The sequence below is a fragment of the Lissotriton helveticus genome, chromosome 3_1 (assembly GCF_964261635.1).
Source record: "Lissotriton helveticus chromosome 3_1, aLisHel1.1, whole genome shotgun sequence".
Classification (NCBI taxonomy): domain Eukaryota; kingdom Metazoa; phylum Chordata; class Amphibia; order Caudata; family Salamandridae; genus Lissotriton; species Lissotriton helveticus.
The window spans coordinates 1,531,446,271-1,531,464,728 of NC_136061.1; the positions used below are offsets into that span (position 1 = coordinate 1,531,446,271).

The window sequence follows — 18,458 nt, forward strand, 5'->3', positions numbered from 1 at the left end:
TAGACAATATAACAATGCCGGAAAGGGGTGGTGATATTTCACAGATCCTACAACGCAGAGAGTGCTATTGGATAGATAGAATTGACTCTATCAATTATGGTTTGAACTCTGCAGATGAATGGAGAGGATATGTTTCTAATGTATAGAACTAATACACTTTACCAATCATGTCAATGATGTTGGATCTCACAGTATAACTTTTTATGTATGGGACATGATGTATGTTATCTGAATAGTTAACAAACAATCAATGTGAAGACATAGAAGAGATAAATATTAATGTGTCCAGAACTATATGTACCCTGGAAAGGTTAAGCAGGCCCTCCAAAACTACCATACAGTTGAACGATAAATTAGTGGCCCCAAGTGTCAAAATCACTAATGAAAAAATGGTGTTTCACTCAATGGGGACTCTTGTAGATTGTATAATATGAATATATAATTTTCTTATTACACATGTAAAGAATGATGTATTAAGTGGTTTTAAATAGGATTTACATTGACCTACCAAGTTACCATTAACATGCTTAACACTGTGAAGTAATTTCCCTAGATAATACATCTTCAGAACTGTTGTTGAATATTTTTAATGTTTATTTTTTAACATTTTTCCAAACATTACGTAATATTAAATTGCACGTTTAAATGTATGTCTAAATTGTAACTACTGCATAAAATTCTCATAACACTGAAAATACGGGCACTAAAGCAAACACATTCGAACAATCGATTTTAGGACCTGACCGCGATCGAGTTTTCCTAACTCTCACGGTCAGGTCTGATACAAGTTGATATCCCGGGCATAGGAGGGGCAGTCCAACACGGACGGAGAGAGCTGTGAGACGCCATCGGGCTCCACAGCAGTGAGGTATGCATAACTCGTTAACGATTCAGTCCTTTAACATAGCAATATGTGGGCAGCGTAACAAGTACATGATTCCTGACGCGTGCGTGATTTATGTTTAAACAGGCATTTCCCCCGTTTTGAACAACACGGCCACCATTGGATTATTGAACCGGTTGTAAATTGGACTATTCTTGCCAATTACTAAAATATCACAGGTACCGATTAACAAACGTTTTTTGAATGGTTGAAATAATGCTAATTAAGATAGATGGCATTCTCTATATATACAATGAAACTAAGTACCTTACTTTTCTGTCAGGTGCAACCACAGTCACCTTTAAACTACGTTACCACTACCCACGTGCACATTTTGCACATTGAAATTCTTTGACCACCACAAGTGGTAAGTGCATTATTCTTAATTTACCACATATTGATTGGTGCATACTCCTCATGGCTTGCTTCATTAATCGCCCCCCCATTCTTTTCACTTTCTCGACATCTACAACAGGGCCCGGCTGGGTCACTTGGTGGTGAGTAATTCCCTTCCATTTTTTCACCGTGCATGGGTGCACACAGGATAAAATCCAGGTATTTAGGTCCCCACCTCTTTTTACATATGAACTTGAATTATAAAATTAGTTGTCACACAGTAAACTTATAGCCCCTTCGTATTTTTAGATTCTAGATGTCCTTCATTGTCCTGTCCTGACGAGACCCATATCCCTGAGGGTCGAAACGCCGTCGACGCTATAAGGAACAGAACCTAATATAAAGTGTCTACGATTGTGTAGAAACACTTTTAAGAATTATATTATTTTCCTTGGTCTTTTTCCTTTTCATATATTCAATTAGAAACCCCCGTGCCTTATGAGCATCTATGTGTTTTATATATGTTTAACTTGGTTTTTGTGATACACTTGGGACACACTGCACTCTTATGTATTGTTTATGGTTTTCCTTTTTTTATGTAATGTACTGTATGATATATTGTAACATGATTCATACTATGAAGTAAAATACATAACTACTATACACAATTGTACGTGCATCTCTCTTTTTCATGCCTGTCAATCCTCAGTACTAATTTTCATTGCTATTGAGCTGTAGAATTAATTTATACTATTCTGATTACACCACTGGAACCATTGTTCTTGTTATAATTGTTGGCCCTGGTTCCTTTGTGAGTAGGGTTTCCCTTGTTTTTCGTTGATGACCAGCTTTGCAGCATGAGTAGTCCGAAAAAACCATTATTTAATGTGACATCGACAAGAAGAAACGTGTCCAGCATCAGTCCTTGACATTGCACCCTGTGGTATTTTTTGTGCCTTTCGGTCATAATGGAGGGCATTGGCATAGGTTTATCAGCATGAACCAAGACTGAAGATCACACCTTGCAATTTGAACAGTTTGTGGCTCAGTTATTTTGTGAATTCATACTGTCTAGAGTTCTGAGACAGTGTTAAAATGACTAAACCTGTTTAATTCCACTTGCGGCTTTAGTTCAGGGTAAAATAAAAACACTATGTTTACGTTATGCTTCAAAGGGCACACTGAGTATGCCACCAGTGTTTATCTATGGGCCATCCTAAACAAGGAGCGCAAGGTTACAATAAGTTCTGCAAGAGCTTTAAAGGGGCCTGCTTAAAGCTTGAAGGCAATCTGCTTCCCCGCCCCCCTGGTGTTTCTGGATTTTCTCGCTCACTAATCAGTTTTTTTCCCCTCCCACCCTTCCTTTGATGTCCGCCGCGCGTGGCCTCTGCCTCTCTGTCCTTCACAGCCCCTCTCTGTCCTTCACAGCCCCTCTCTGTCCTGGAATCTCAAACCCCTCCTTCGTGAACTACAAAAGACAATTAAAATATCTTCTCAATCAGCACATCAGGCTTTAAAGTCCATCATACAACCTGAATCCCAACTGAAACCTCCTCCTTGAGTTTCACTACTTTGTTTATCCCTCTCCAGGAATTGCGGTGATTTGACTTTAAAAAGACTCTATTCTATAACTTTTAATCTGTAACTAATGTGACTTCAAAAAAGACTGCACTCTGTAACCAATTTGTATCCAACACTACCTTTGACAATATTTGAAAATCAAATGTTTTTAAAGCGCTCTGATACACTCGGGTCTTGCCAGTGCTATATGAAAAACTCTTTAAATAAAGAAGTTTGATACCCATAGGAAGGTCTGTGTTCAACACCAGAGGTAGTTTCAAAGCCTTGGGGACTTCATTCAGGCAGACAAAGTGCTCCTTAGGCTTCAGATAATACAGTCCAAATGAACATCTGACAGTACTAAGGTAACACTACAATGCTACCAAATGGTTAACCTCCACAGCATCACTCAGTGCCACCCCAGCACCACACCAGCACCACTCAGCACCACCACAGCGTCACTCAGCGCCACCCCAGCATCACTCAGCACCACCACAGCACCACTCAGCATCGCCACATCATCACCCAGCGCTACCCCAGCATCACTCAGCACCACCACATTATCACTCAGCACCACCACTCAGCACCACCACAGCATCACTCAGCATCACTCAGCACCACCACAGCATCACTCAGCACCACCACAGCATCACTCAGCGCCACCCCAGCATCACTCAGCACCACGCACAGCACCACTCGGCATCACCACGTCATCACTGAGTGCTACCTCAGCATCACTCACCACAGCATCACTCAGCACCACCCCAGCATCACTCAGCGCCACCCCAGCATCACTCAGCGCCACCCCAGCACCACTCAGCGCCACCCCAGCACCACTCAGCACCACCACAGCACCACTCAGCGCCACCCCAGCATCACTCAGCACCACCACAGCACCACTCAGCATCACCACATCATCACTCAGCGCTACCCCAGCATCACTCAGCGCTACCACAGCACCACTCAGCACCACCACAGCATCACTCAGCTCCACCCCAGCATCATGCAGCGCCACCCCAGCATCACTCAGCACCACCACAGCACCACTCAGCACCACCACATCATCACTCAGCGATACCCCAGCATCACTCAGCACCACCACATTATCCCTCAGCACCACCACATTATCACTCAGCACCACCACAGCACCACTCAGCACCACCACAGCACCACTCAGCACCACCACAGTACCACTCAGCACCACCACAGCACCACTCAGCACCACCACAGCACCACCACAGCACCACCACAGCACCACTCAGCACCACCACAGCACCACCACAGCACCACCACAGCACCACTCAGCACCACCACAGCACCACTCAGCACCACCACAGCATCACTCAGTGCCACCCCAGCACCACTCAGCACCACCACAGCATCACTCAGCGCCACCCCAGCATCACTCAGCAGCACCACTCAGCGCCACCCCAGCATCACTCAGCACCACCACAGCACCACTCAGCACCACCACAGCATCACTCAGCACCACCACAGCATCACTCTGGAACACTACAGCATCACTCTGGAACACCATAGCATCACTATGCGCCACCACAGCATTATTATGCGCCACCACAGCATCACTCAGGGCCTCCACAGCATCACACAGGGCCTCCACAGCATCACACAGGGCCTCCACAGCATCACACAGGGCCTCCACAGCATCACACAGGGCCTCCACAGCATCACTCAGGGCCTCCACAGCATCACTCAGGGCCTCCACAGCATCACTCAGGGCCTCCACAGCATCACTCAGGGCCTCCACAGCATCACTCAGGGCCTCCACAGCATCACTCAGGGCCTCCACAGCATCACTCAGGGCCTCCACAGCATCACTCAGGGCCTCCACAGCATCACTCAGGGCCTCCACAGCATCACTCAGGGCCTCCACAGCATCACTCAGGGCCTCCACAGCATCACTCAGGGCCTCCACAGCATCACTCAGGGCCTCCACAGCATCACTCAGGGCCTCCACAGCATCACTCAGGGCCTCCACAGCATCACTCAGGGCCTCCACAGCATCACTCAGGGCCTCCACAGCATCACTCAGGGCCTCCACAGCATCACTCAGGGCCTCCACAGCATCACTCAGGGCCTCCACAGCATCACTCAGGGCCTCCACAGCATCACTCAGGGCCTCCACAGCATCACTCAGGGCCTCCACAGCATCACTCAGGGCCACCACAGCATCACTCAGGGGCACCACAACATCACTATGCGCTACCACAGCATCACTGAACGCCACAGCATCACTCGTCGCCACCACAACATCACTCCGCGCCATCACAGCATCAATCTGTGCAACCATTCAACAACAACTGGTATGTTCTCTCAATGTTTCAAGCTTTATTACAAATGTCACAAAAAGATGTTAATATTTCACTTCTGTTCTTGCATTTTCATCACAATAAAATACACTGAACATAATCTTTACAAAAGTTATTTACAAAAGTTTAAGCTATTGCCATCATAAATTACAATCACTTTTATTTAAGTATTAATTATTTAAAAAAATTAAAAGCTATTGTTATTTGTAATATCAATACATCTAAGTCACGTAAATACAACACATGTTGCATTACAAATGCTATAGGTGTCACATTTCCGAAAGTTATAACTATTGGCATTGTAAATGACAAAGCTATTAATTTAGCTATTTTCAAAACCAACACATAAATACAAAAATTGTCATGTACAAGACCAATAGCTCAAACTTTCCTAATGCGAGACCTATTGTATTGCAAATGTTTGTTTACTCTGAGGGGTTACTGAGGTCTGCTGACCAGACCTCAGTGCCAGTGCCCTTACCCATAAAACATGTATTTTTTTTAATGTATTTTTATTATTTTGTTGTAAATGAGAAATCAATAAAAGAAGCCAGTCAATCACAGCTAGCGCCCATTTCAGCAAATACATATTGCAGATGCACTGATTCAATTGTATAAAGATCGATACATTCATCCAGGTATAGGGGCACAAAAAAACCAACTCAGCGGACAGATCTGAAGCAATACTTGGTAGCCAAACCATATACCCCTTAAACTGGCGGGACCAGCCCGTACACTGTACCAACCATTGCATCAACACATTCCCCTGCAGTTTTCATAACATAGTGTGCCCTCCACCACCCCGAGATTTTGTAGAATTTATGGGGGCAACCCCTACTGAGGTAGGTCACTTTCTCGGCCGCTATATAAAGGTCCATTCATTGTCTCGATTCCTGTAGGGAGGGGTATCTCGCTATGTCCCTTTTTACCACCACTAGACCCAGTGCATTAAACAGGAGCATGAAGTGGGGGACATCCAAGTCATTTGGGCTCCCAATAACCTTAGGGACTGCCTGGAGGCTGTGACCTTTTGGATGACATCCTCCTGTCTCAAACTAAACGGAGACAAAACCGAGCTAATGCTACTAGGTCACCGCCCAAACCCCAAAATTGACCACCTCTGGCCTACCTGCCTTGGACCCCCCTGCCTCCTAAGGACACAATCAAGAGCCTGGGAGTTTGGCTGGACAAGTCCCTCAATTTCAACCACCAGGCAGCAACATTATCAGCCACCTGCTTTGGTCTACTCAGGCTTATCCGAAAAATCATCCCCTCCTACCCTTTAATGCCAGAAGGATCCTCATCCAAGGCCTTATCCTATCACGTTTGGACTTTGGAAACGCCCTATATTTAGGGGCCCCACAGTCCACTCTGAACAAACTGCGGGTCATCCAGAACTGCGCGACACACACCCTTCTCCAGATCCCACACCGGGCCCCAGTTAAAACAGAACTTAGGAAGCTCCACTGGCTCCCCGTCAGGGACAGAATTGCATTTAAAGCCCTGTGCATCACACACCGAGCCTTCTGGAAATCAGGCGCTACTATCAACCACACACTGGTCACCCCCTACCAACCAAACAGACAGCTCAGATCCACCCTCTGACACCTTCTCACAGTACCCAGAATCAAGAAGGTTAGATGTGGTAGACGTTCCTTCTCCTACAACACAGCCAAACTCTGGAATTCCCCACCCCTCCACCTACGTAGGGAACCGAACTTACTGTCTTTCAGAAAAAAGCTCAAAACCCAGCTGTTCAATGACTAGGACAGGCTCCCTGCCCTCAGGGTAGCTACCACGCTTTACAAAAACTCTTTTGATTTCATTCATTTCATTTGGAATCCCCAGAAAAATGTCTTTTCGGTCAAGTGGGAGTGAAGGGTCCAGTATGTGTGAAAGTTCCTTGGTGTCCTCATTCCAGTAGGCAAGTATGTGGGGGCATTCCAATAGTGTGTGCATATAGAATAATCTTTTGTGCCCATGCAAGCATTCTTGTCACCTTACCCCAGAGAACCAGGGCCAACTGTGTCACCGGAGCCAGTCTGTGGATGCCTTTCCCACCATAGAGGTAGTGAAGGAACCAAATATTATCCTAATGGACCATACTCACCAATAGCCCATATATCTTATCCATAAATAATAAGTCAGTCGGCAATGGAGAAGGTTCAATAGTTTATTCCACAAATACAAACCCTGACAGGGGAGCCTCAGTCTGCACCACCCTCAGAGGTGCGCAGAGGAGACTGACTTCACACAAGCAGTACAAGCATATATATGTTTCACACATAGCACAATGTCACCTTAGAAGGAAAGATACAACTTGTCAAGGAGCCAACAGGAAGACCCATATAAGGTACAATGGATTGCTAGTAGCTCGGCCTAAGCTATTCCGGGGGCAGGTCAGTAAGGTGCCTCCCTCTCTATCTGAAGCTCGGGGAGGACAAGAACAGGTTTTGCTAGAATGTGCACATCCCACTAGAATGGAAGGTGTGACCTTGAGTTTCCCGGAGCTACAAACTAGCGAGTGGGGCAGACAGCCAAGTCTGCCATCATGGTTTCGTGCAGAAAGCTTAATCACGTGATTTCAGGGAAACAGAACTTAAAACAGAGAAACAAAAGAACATGGCTCCGGTCACACCAATAGGTTTGAACAGACAGGGAGTGAATCATTCCTAACTACAATCATACAATGTGAATAATGCAATGCTAACGTGTGGTTATAAGGTTATATAGTATATATTAGGCCAATAACATGTATTCATCGAATTTATATCCCATCAGACGGCCCTTTTGGCCTACTATAGCCAATATAACTAGATTTATTCTACAAACACTCCCTCATCAATCTGCATCAGATCTGAAACCTCCTTCAGAATCATTTGTTTGTCGGCTTTGGCCTGTCGTGAGACGTTCAAGGCAGACGTTATTCTAGCTGCACAGAAAGAACAGCAAGCCGGATTGCATTGGAGACATAGGCAGCAAGTAAATATTACTCCAAAGGCTCCAGCTAGAACCATAAATATCTTCCAACCCCAAGTAGCCAAGAGACCCCACAACCAACTACTAAGGGACAAGGTACCATTTTCAACATGTGCTTCGCTAGCTAATCGATGCAATTTCTGAATTGCAAGATGAATGGTAGGGGCCGAATCAGGAATGAAAACACAACAAGAGCTGCCGATCACGTGGCAAGCTCCACCCCTATCTGCAAGGATGACGTCAAGAACCATTCCGTTCTGAAGCGAAACAAGCCTTGTCGCCTGAAGCTCAACAGTAATGTTGGTCAGGATCCCAGTTGTGGTCTGAACCACACTTTCCACTATTCTTGACAGATGTATTATACTACGGCTATTGAAAATAGGTCCCCAAAAAGGGGTAAGACCTTTGGCAAAATCCTCGAATTGTTGCAAGGAGGTGTCTGTCTGATCGGTACTCTCAGTATCAAAACTCCTAATGCTTCGATTAGCTGCTACCTCTCTCCGAACCAATTGATGTGTCTTGTGGTAATCAGATGGGGCAATATAAACTGGAGGGTAGAGGAATGAGAGGTAGCAGCGCCCTGCCCATCCCCTTTGGAGCCAAGTATACGCGTTTTCACCGCACACAAAATATACATCGGGAGGAGTAATCATGAGAGGAGTACTGTATGTCTGCAAGGTGTAAGTGTAATTAAATTTACTCTTCCCTACCTTAACATGACCTCGTCCTTGTATGCAAAATGGGGAGGTAGTATTAATAATGGGGATCGGCAAGGCTTTGTCATTAGTGACATTTCGTTCTTTGAAATGCTGAAAATACATGGTGTAGTTGAAAAGTTCAAAATCCTGCATTTCCTCATGCAACCAGGTAGCATTTTTATAATCAGTATACACATTCATACAAGCATTTGGATCCAAGGATCATTCTCCTCCATTTCCTTTGGCATCAAATCTTTGGTGCTGTTCTATATACTTCAAAATGGCCTCATAATCCTTTTCAGTATATATCTTAGGTTCAGCTACATAGTGAGAATACATTAGTGACAGTAATTGGAACCATGCTTCACAGCTAGCTAAGTAAGATAACGGTAGGGAAATGAACAATTCATGGTGGTGCATTACTGACGGAAGATACCCACAAACCCAACAATTCGTTTTGTTCGTAGTGCTATGGGTCTGATGTAACATTTCAATAAAAGCATTTTTCGCATAAGTTTCTCTATGTCTAGCCTTATGAGGAGGTAGGGAATAGAAGATGTGTCCCTCCGGGGCAGGGGTAGTTCCTAGCAGTTTCTGTACAGGGTGCTGGAATTCTAAATACGCAAATACACACATCAATATCACTGTGATTATAAAAATAAAAGCAACGAATGCCACCTTCACTCTGGTGGACCACTCGGAAAACAAATGCATGTTATCAACATATCGTCGAGGAGCAAGTGGTCGTTCATCCTCCATCGCAAATCGAGCAAAAGGAAACACGCTCTCTATAAGTCCAAAGTCTAACTCTGATCCTCTCTAAAAGTCCAACACTAATCTTATATCCACAAAGCACGCACACCACCAGAGGGTTCTTCTTTCCTGTGTCCGTTAGAGTCTCACAGGTAGACTCCTATTGTTCATCAAGAGAACCAACTTTTATATCCCAGTAGTACAACCGCGGCCCTTAACTCAGTCTTTCTTTCTGAACAGAGCTATTTAACACAATGTTCCCAGCTCTCAGCGGGTTCAGTCCAGTGTCTCGCTCAGTACCACAGTAACTCTATCCGATTTTCCTCAACTCAAGTCTCTGTCTAGCTCCTACCATTGGAAGCTGGGGTACCGCGCTGTTTTCAGGGCCGCAGGTCGTATTTACAACGGCCAGGTTGCTCCTGGTCAGAAAACAATTCTGCTGAAAGGGTATCCGATGCATTTGAAACCTTTGGTGCCCTGGGAATAACAGACTCCGCTGTTCGAGCGGTTACACTTTCCACAGTGGGCAACACCTCACTTGGTTGCCCTATTTCTTGGGCATCCGAAAAGGGCACAAAGCTTTGATTCAGCTCTACTTCCTGACTCGGAATTCCTTCTCGATTCCTGAGATCAAATGGCAGGGGCAGCGGGAGACGTTTCAAATGACTAACGTGAATCCAGTGTTTCCTTCCATGCACTTTCACCGCTGTTCTGGTCACCAGGATGATTTGATAAGGTTCTGACCACCTCGGCTCCAGACTCGATTTCCGTTGAAAATTCCTCACCATCACCCACTGGCCGGGTTCCAAGCGATATCCAGGACCCTCCGGTAGTGGCTGCAATGTGTCCGATACCTGTTGATGAATAGAACGCAAATCTTTAGTCAAAGCGTACAGATAATCTGTCATCAATGGGTAATCAATATCCCTAAAGGATCGGGGTCTGGGGACTCCCCACACGTTGGCAGGCCGACCATAGATCACCTCATAAGGAGACAATCCAGTTCTAGTATGGGGGGTTGTTCTCAGGGACAGTAAGGCCAATGGGAGGGCATCAGGCCACTTTAATCCAGTGCTCTCACAGATTTTAGCCATTTTCAATTTCAATGTTCTGTTATATTTTTCAACCAATCCAGCCATCTGAGGATGTCTAGCGGCGTGGAACTTTTGCTTGATCTGCAACCCTTCACACACACTCTGGACTAGCAGAGCATTAAAATGAGGCCCGTTGTTGGACCAGATAACGCGGGGCAAACAATATCGAGGCAGATATTCCTTAACCAGGTCTTTTGCAGTGGCAACTGCAGTGGCTTCCTTGGTGGGGTAGGCTTCAACCCATTTACTAAAAGCACATACCACCACCAATACGTACTTTAGGTTATTCACTCTTTCCATCTGTATATAATCAATTTGTATCGCCTCAAAAGGCAAGGATGGCGGGGCAAAACATCCACTCAAAACAGATTCTCTACCTCCTGGATTATAATGCAAACACACCGGGCAGTATTTTACTATATGTGCTGCAGTTTTGGACATATTTGGGTTGTTCCATACTGGGTCTAACACAGCACAAATACCTTTCGCGCCTATGTGGGCCGAGCCATGGGCCATTGTCACTACAGCATATACCAATGCATTGGGCAGTAACCATCGCTGTTTCTCAGATAGATCTATCCAACAATCATTCTTATCTAGTTTTCCTACTTCTTGTTCCCATCTCCGTACTTCATCTAGTGTTGCTTCTTTCTGTAGTTCTCTCACACTTTCAATAGTATTATCAAACAAGGATGTTTCTGCTACCCATCGGGACGATGTACTAGGGAACATGGGTTTCATTCTAGTCTGGGCTGTTTCTTTTACTACTGAATCAGCAAAAGCATTTCCCTTTCCAGTAGAATCGACAACTTTCTTGTGGGCGCTACACTTAATGATGGCCACTTTCTCTGGTAATGTTAAGGCAAATAACAATCGGTCAATCAAAGGACCATGCTGAATTTTCTGACCATGTGTAGTAAAGAAACCCCTCTCCCTCCACAGCCTCCCAAAGCTATGGGCCACGCCAAAGGCGTACTGGCTGTCCGTGAAGATGTTCACCCTCAATCCTTCACTCAACTCGCATGCTCTTAACAAGGCTATTAGTTCAGCTGCTTGAGCCGAGTGATGAGAAATCCTTGCTGTTTCCACCACAGTCATTAGTGTCGTAATTGCATAGGCAGCTGTCGCAGTGCCATCTGGTAACTTAAAACAAGAGCCATCCATACATACAACTCCCCCTGGGGGTCAGATAAAGGGGTGTCAGAGAGATCTACGCGCCCCTTTGTTTCCTCTTCTGTCCTAAATATACAGTCATGGACATCGTCCTTTACATTATTCGAAGGAAGGGGCAGCAATGTGGCTGGGTTCAAAGTGGCACATCTTTTGATCGTGATATGGGGTGCAAACAGAGTTAGTTCATATCCTGTCAATCTGGCACTCGTAAGGTGCTGGGTCTTAGTTCTATTCAAAAGAATATCCACTGCATGCGGTATCATGACTGTGAGATCCGTATTCAGAACTATTCCCTCTGATTGCCGGATGGCCATCGCTACTGCAGCAGTGGCCCTTAGGCAACTCGGAAGGGTTCGAGCAACAATATCCAAGACTGATGAAAAGAAAGCATAGGGTCTCTGCTTTCAGCCAAAACATTGTGTTAACACTGAAAGTGAGCAACCGTCCACCTCGTGCACATAAAGTGAAAAAGGCTTCCGGTAATCTGGAGTACATAAGACAGGTGCAGAACAAAGGGCAGACTTTAAAGAATCAAAGGCTTCTTGACATTCATCCGTCCAGGGTAGGGGTTCATGCACATCTTTGGTTGTCAAATACAACAAGGGTTTAGAGAGGAGTGAATAGTTAGGAATCCACTGGCGACAGTAGGAGGTTATGCCAAGAAAAGCACGAACATCACGTTGAGTACGAGGAACAGACATGTTAGTAATTACAGATATTCGCTCCGGGGTCAATCGCCTCCCCGCTTTCGACAGTAAGTGGCCAAGGTAGGTCACTTCCTGTCGGCAATACTGGAATTTAGAAAGGGACACTTTATTCCCTTTGTGAGCCAAATGGTTCAGCAATTTAACTGTGGCCTCCTTACAACCGTCTTCCGTATCGGAGGCCACTAGGATGTCACATACTGGATGATCGAGTTTCCTGCGGGCAGAATTAATTCATCAAGAACAGTCTTCAAGGCTTGGCTATAAATGCTAGGACTCTCTGTATAGCCTTGAGGTGCGCGTGTAAATCTAAAACTTCGGCCAGCCAATGAGAATCTGAAGTCATGTCTGCTATCAGGGTGAATTGGAATGCTAAAGAACGCGTTCTTCAAATCTATTACTGAAAAATACTGAGCCGTAGGGGGAATCATTGTTAAAATTGCAGAAATGTCAGGCACCACCGGATATTGCGGGACCACGATTTTGTTCACCTCTCTAAGGTCAATCACAAAACGATATGTATTTTTATAATCCGGGGCACCATCAATTGGGGTTTTCTTCAAATTCGGCAAAATCGGACTGTTACAGACATTGGCAGCTGTCTCTTCTACCACCCCCTTTAGAATGAGGTCACGAATAATGAGCAGCAAGTCCTGTTCACCTTCTGGTGAAATTTTATACTGAGGAATGCGGGGCAGCTGGGCATTAGGTTTCAAGGTTATTGACACAGGAGCTATTCTTAACAGACCAACATCAGTGTCTCCCGAGGCCCATAGTGTGGAAGGGACAGTAGAGAATTCAGGAGGGAGGTTTTCATTTTTAGCAAAATACTGAGTTGCATTTAAAGGAGGTTTTTGCATTGTTAAGTAAACACCATCAGGGGAACAATAAATTTGCACATTCAACCTTTTCAGGATGTCCAGTCCCAAAAGATTTTCTCCACAATTTGAAGTCAAAAGAAAAGGTGACTGTATAGAAATGGGACCCACAGTGAAAGGCAGAGGCTTAGAGACGGGGCTTACTACAGGTATTCCAGAGAATCCCACTGATACATTATTTTGGCCAGACAGAGCAGCCCCTGGGACCAACGTATGGGCAACCGAACTATTCATTGCCCCAGTATCCACTCGACATTTTCCTGGTGCTCCCAACAGTTCTCCTTTAACATAAGGTCCCTCTTGGTCGACTGGTACTGTAATGTGGCCACCGCTCTGTCCATGGCTATCTCATGCATAATCCTGTCCATCATACCCATCATCCCTGTAAGTCTCATTGTAATACTGTCTATTCTGGGGATTATCAAAATAATTTTTCCGAGAGTCTTCATGTTGCATTTCTTCTCGTTGCATACTATTTCGATCTATATTTCCTTGACCTCTTCCTCGTCCTCTAATAGGACCATTCCTAGCTAGCAACAGAGGGCAATCTGCCCTCCAGTGTCCTTCCTGTTTGCAATATGAACATTGATTTATGCCAATGTTCGGGGGACCTCCCCTACCTCTTCCCGTCATTGCACCCTTCTGGAATGAACTACGTACTCCCCGTCCAGCATTCTGTCCTCTACTAACTTGCTGCAACAAAACTCTAGTTTTTAAGTCCTTAGTCTTTTTCTCTGACTTTTCTTTACTTTCATTTTCCCGATGTTCATAATATTGGGCCATACTGAGAATCACAGACGGAGCAGCCGTAGTCCACGTGCTCTCAGCTGCATGGAGGCAGGACATCACTTTCGGGAGCAAATTTGTAACAAACCTATTGACAAACAACCGTATTCCACCCTCCGTAGATAGATCTTGCCCACTAAAATCTATAAAGACTTTCTCAAACCTAGTAAAGAAATCAGATACGCTTTCATCCTTCTTCTGTTTGCAAGCCGTTAATTTGTCCCAATCAACTTTCCTGGGAGGGAGGAGGGTTTGCATATAGGTAACAATTTTAGCTGGTACTGCCAATACCTCATCTCTAGGTTTTTCCTCAGGTTTGCGCTCCTTGTCCCATGCTTTCAATTGGTCCCATGTCCCTCCTAATTCGGGGGCATGGTCAGTATCATGTATTTGTCTCCAGATGTCTACCGGGATCAAGAGACCAAAAAATAGCTCAATATCAGGTATTGTCATGATAGCAGAATTGGCGGCCTCAGTTAGTTCCTTATAGTAGACCGTGGGATTTTTACGAGGATCAGGGAGCTGAGCTTTTAAAGTGAGGACCTCGCTTTGATTCCAAGGGGTATAAACCCATTGTTCCTGAAGCCTAGCATCCACCCGAGCCCTAGTTACCACATTATTGGCATCCTTTATTTCTGGTAGTTCAGGATAAAAGAGGGGGTGCACCTCTCTCATAGGGTGCTGTGCTCCCCAATCGGCACACTTTCGGTGCATTCGTTCACGATAATGTACTAGAGTTTCTACATTCTGATATACCTCATCAGCCTGTAATTGGAATTTATGAGCTCGATCTCTTATATCACGCAGTATCTGAGGAGGGAGTCCCTCCTCGAAACACTGTTCCCATAGTGAAATTAATTGAATCGCCATGTTCTCCAAAGCCAGTTGCTGCGCAACCGGTTCAAAATCTTTCATGGTACTCCAAATGTCTTCCAAGGTGTAAATGGCATTTCGCATCCACTGGGGTGCCTGAATTACTATAGCCTTCCTTTCTTCAGCACCCAACAGCGACCTTGTATATACTCGCTGATCGCTCAAATCAGACCTGAGGCGCTTGGGCGTGGTATCTAGGCAAGCCGCATATCAGGGATTTATAGCAGTCTGAATTGGAGAGGAGAGAAATACAGGGTGCGAAGGGGAGGGAACAGCCGCGTACGGCTGTAAGGATATCAAGGGTGAGGTAGTCTGTCGGAGAGTGGGAGGGGGGAGTAACGCACTCTGTACTGATCCGTCAGCAGGGGCTGTGGCAACAGTTCCTAGCGGTGCTCCACCAGCCGGTGCTGCTCCAGGTTGGTCCGCCCGTACCAAAGGTACGGCGGGGTATAACCCCTGAGGGGCATAGGGAGGAGGTGGTCTGGCTTCTAATAAATCCTCTAATTCGTCTCCAGTATCGGGTCGGGCTACATAACTTTTGTCCGTTTCTAAACGGAACTGCCTATCCATTTGTACAATGTTTTCCTCCACCTTTGCTTTATCATAAGCTATAGCTTTCTGCGTAACTTTCTGTCCCGATTTAAGCTTTCCTAATTTCTCTTCCCTTATCCGTCGTCGTTTTGCCTCCTTCAACCATAGGTTCAAGGAGTCAAACATCGACTGGCGGCTTTTCTTCATGAATAGTTTATTCTGGATATAATTGATCTTTTTCTCATCGAACGACCACGTTATAGGCCATTGCAAATCAGAATTGTCCTTGGTATATTTATGCCAAAGTGTGTTAAATAAAATCGGTTGGAGACCGTGTTTCACATACATAACGAAACTGGGGCTGCCTTCGGGAGGGGCAGGCTGTCTTTCTTCCAACCTTGCACTTCGCCGACAGCAGCACCCAAAACATATTTTACTAAAAGAAGGCATTACAATGATGTTTACTCAATTCTACTCACATACTCCAAAAACCTTTCACAATCAGACGCGTCTCTCTCACCACTCACACTCTTGTATTCTTCCACAATAAAGTGCTGTAAAGTGTCGCAAGGCCGTTACTCGTTTTATGCAAATGACGTCTTCAAAATACGAACAGAGCCCGTCAACTCCTGTTCTGGGAATCGATTCAAAAGAATGCCAGACCAACAAAATTCAACCAAAAAGGAACAGTCACCAGACTGTTCTGAGATCACCTGATAGGCGAACCACGAACCCTCTTACAGGCCATCCCACGGTCCTGTTCTGGTTGGGCCGGGCAACTGGGCACGTAGCTCCAGAACCCTAGCTTACCCAGTTGCTCCCAGGGCTTTCCCGAAGAGGATTCGGCCGAGCGAGTAACTCCGTACTCCGCTAAGGCACCTAGTGTTATCTCAAGTTTTCACCAAACAAGTCCGTGAGGTATCTACCCGCGCAGCCACTTCGCCGCAACGTCAGACCCCCAGATTCCCTTGTGGTCCGGCTTCCCCGGCCACCAACAAAAGCAGTTAACCGCTACCATGGAAACACTTCTTCCAAGTATTTCTTATCCAATACAATCAAAATTCACTCACCTGGTGCACTCAGGTCGATTGCGAGTTCTCCACTGCCGACTCCTAAACAGACCGGCAGTCTGTTTTTTCTCTCGGGTTTAGCCCGTAGGACTCCGGCATAGGGTCTTCAGCAGCTGGGAGGGATACTGGGCTCGAGAGTGGAAATACTTGTTTTCGTACCACAAACGGGTGTCTCAAATCAGGATCCTCTTTCTGCCCACCCACTTGGCCAGAACTCCTCCCTGTCTCTCTTACTCCTGTTTACAGGAGGGGCCGACCCTATCGCGGAGTCCCGGCGGAGTCGCCAACTGAAGGAACCAAATATTATCCTAATGGACCATACTCACCAATAGCCCATATATCTTATCCATAAATAATAAGTCAGTCGGCAATGGAGAAGGTTCAATCGTTTATACCACAAATACAAACCCTGACAGGGGAGCCTCAGTCTGCACGACCCTCAGAGGTGCGCAGAGGAGACTGACTTCACACAAGCAGTACAAGCATATATATGTTTCACACATAGCACGATGTCACCTTAGAAGGAAAGATGCAACTTGTCAAGGAGCCAACAGGAAGACCCATATAAGGTACAATTATTGCTAGTAGCTCGGCCTAAGCTATTCTGGGAGAAGAGGGGTCCCAGTAGCAATGGAACATATAACCACACAAATGAAAAATAATCAAAGAAACATAAATTGAGTCCACATTGTTTACTTCACAATGGGAATGCGTATTGAATATGCAAAATTAATATACACAATAATAGATCAATAGTTTACATAGTGCCCCAGAGAGGGAAGCGGGAGGGGTGGTGTAGTGATTGTGGGGAATTGGTGAGGGAGAGAGTGAAAATTCGTAAGTGACAGTAAAATCAGCAATTGTCGATCATTTGACAAAGTTACAGACTATGTACAGAAAAATGAGACCAAAATGTTCATTAAATTATTCAGAACTTTGCCTCCCGTATTTACAACATATATTTATATATTAGATAGGTTGTGTGTCCCCTCCAGTCCTGATGAAGACCCTACAGCAAGATAACCACTGATATCTGCACCTTTGAGGGTCGAAACGTCGACATCCGTTCATTCTCGATCGTCAACTCCACACCCCATTGTCTTCATTTATTGGACTGCTTGGAGTATGACCTTTTCTGAATAATTTAATGAACATTTTGGTCTCATTTTTCTGTACATAGTCTGTAACTTTGTCAAATGATCGACAATTGCTGATTTTACTGTCACTTACGAATTTTCACTCTCTCCCTCACCAATTCCCCACAATCACTACACCACCCCTCCCGCTTCCTTCTCTGGGGCACTATGTAAACTATTGATCTATTATTGTGTATATTAATTTTGCATATTCAATACGCATTCCCATTGTGAAGTAAACAATGTGGACTCAATTTATGTTTTTGATTATTTTTCATTTGTGTGGTTATATGTTCCATTGCTACTGGGACCCCTCTTCTCACTTACTTAATAACCCAGGTCCCCGTAACTCTAACTGGGTCAACCCCCCCTATTATTAATTTACTTCGAGCAGAAAATGCTCTGCGAGGTTTCACTTCATGTTCAATTCATTTGATCTCAGCACATCATGGCCGAACTGCTTTCCTACTCTGAAGAGTATATAGATAAATTATTAGAAGATCAAAATAATTTGTTAATCTCCTCCGATATTCCCACCATCGATTTCTCACTGAAGGATAAGATTTCCCGACTTGAGCGGTTGGAGAAAAAGCTGATCCGTACTCGGTGGCACGGCCATCTCCTAACTAGGTACCTCAAGGAAAACGTTATCCCGATTGGACTGCAAATAAAGA

General features: G+C 45.2%; 1 long non-coding RNA gene across 2 annotated transcripts in view; it reads left to right on the forward strand.

Moving 5' to 3' along the window:
- The first annotated feature begins 795 nt into the window (after window positions 1-795).
- The window catches only part of LOC144825029 (uncharacterized), a 28,900-nt gene continuing 11,237 nt past the window's right edge, over window positions 796-18,458 (forward strand). The window contains exons 1-4 of one of the 2 annotated variants that reach the window (XR_013609243.1): window positions 796-868; window positions 971-1,062; window positions 1,167-1,250; window positions 1,359-1,438. This is a non-coding gene — a long non-coding RNA (uncharacterized LOC144825029). The remainder of the gene's footprint in view (window positions 869-970; window positions 1,063-1,166; window positions 1,251-1,358; window positions 1,439-18,458) is intronic. The other variant, XR_013609242.1, reaches the window with a different exon arrangement.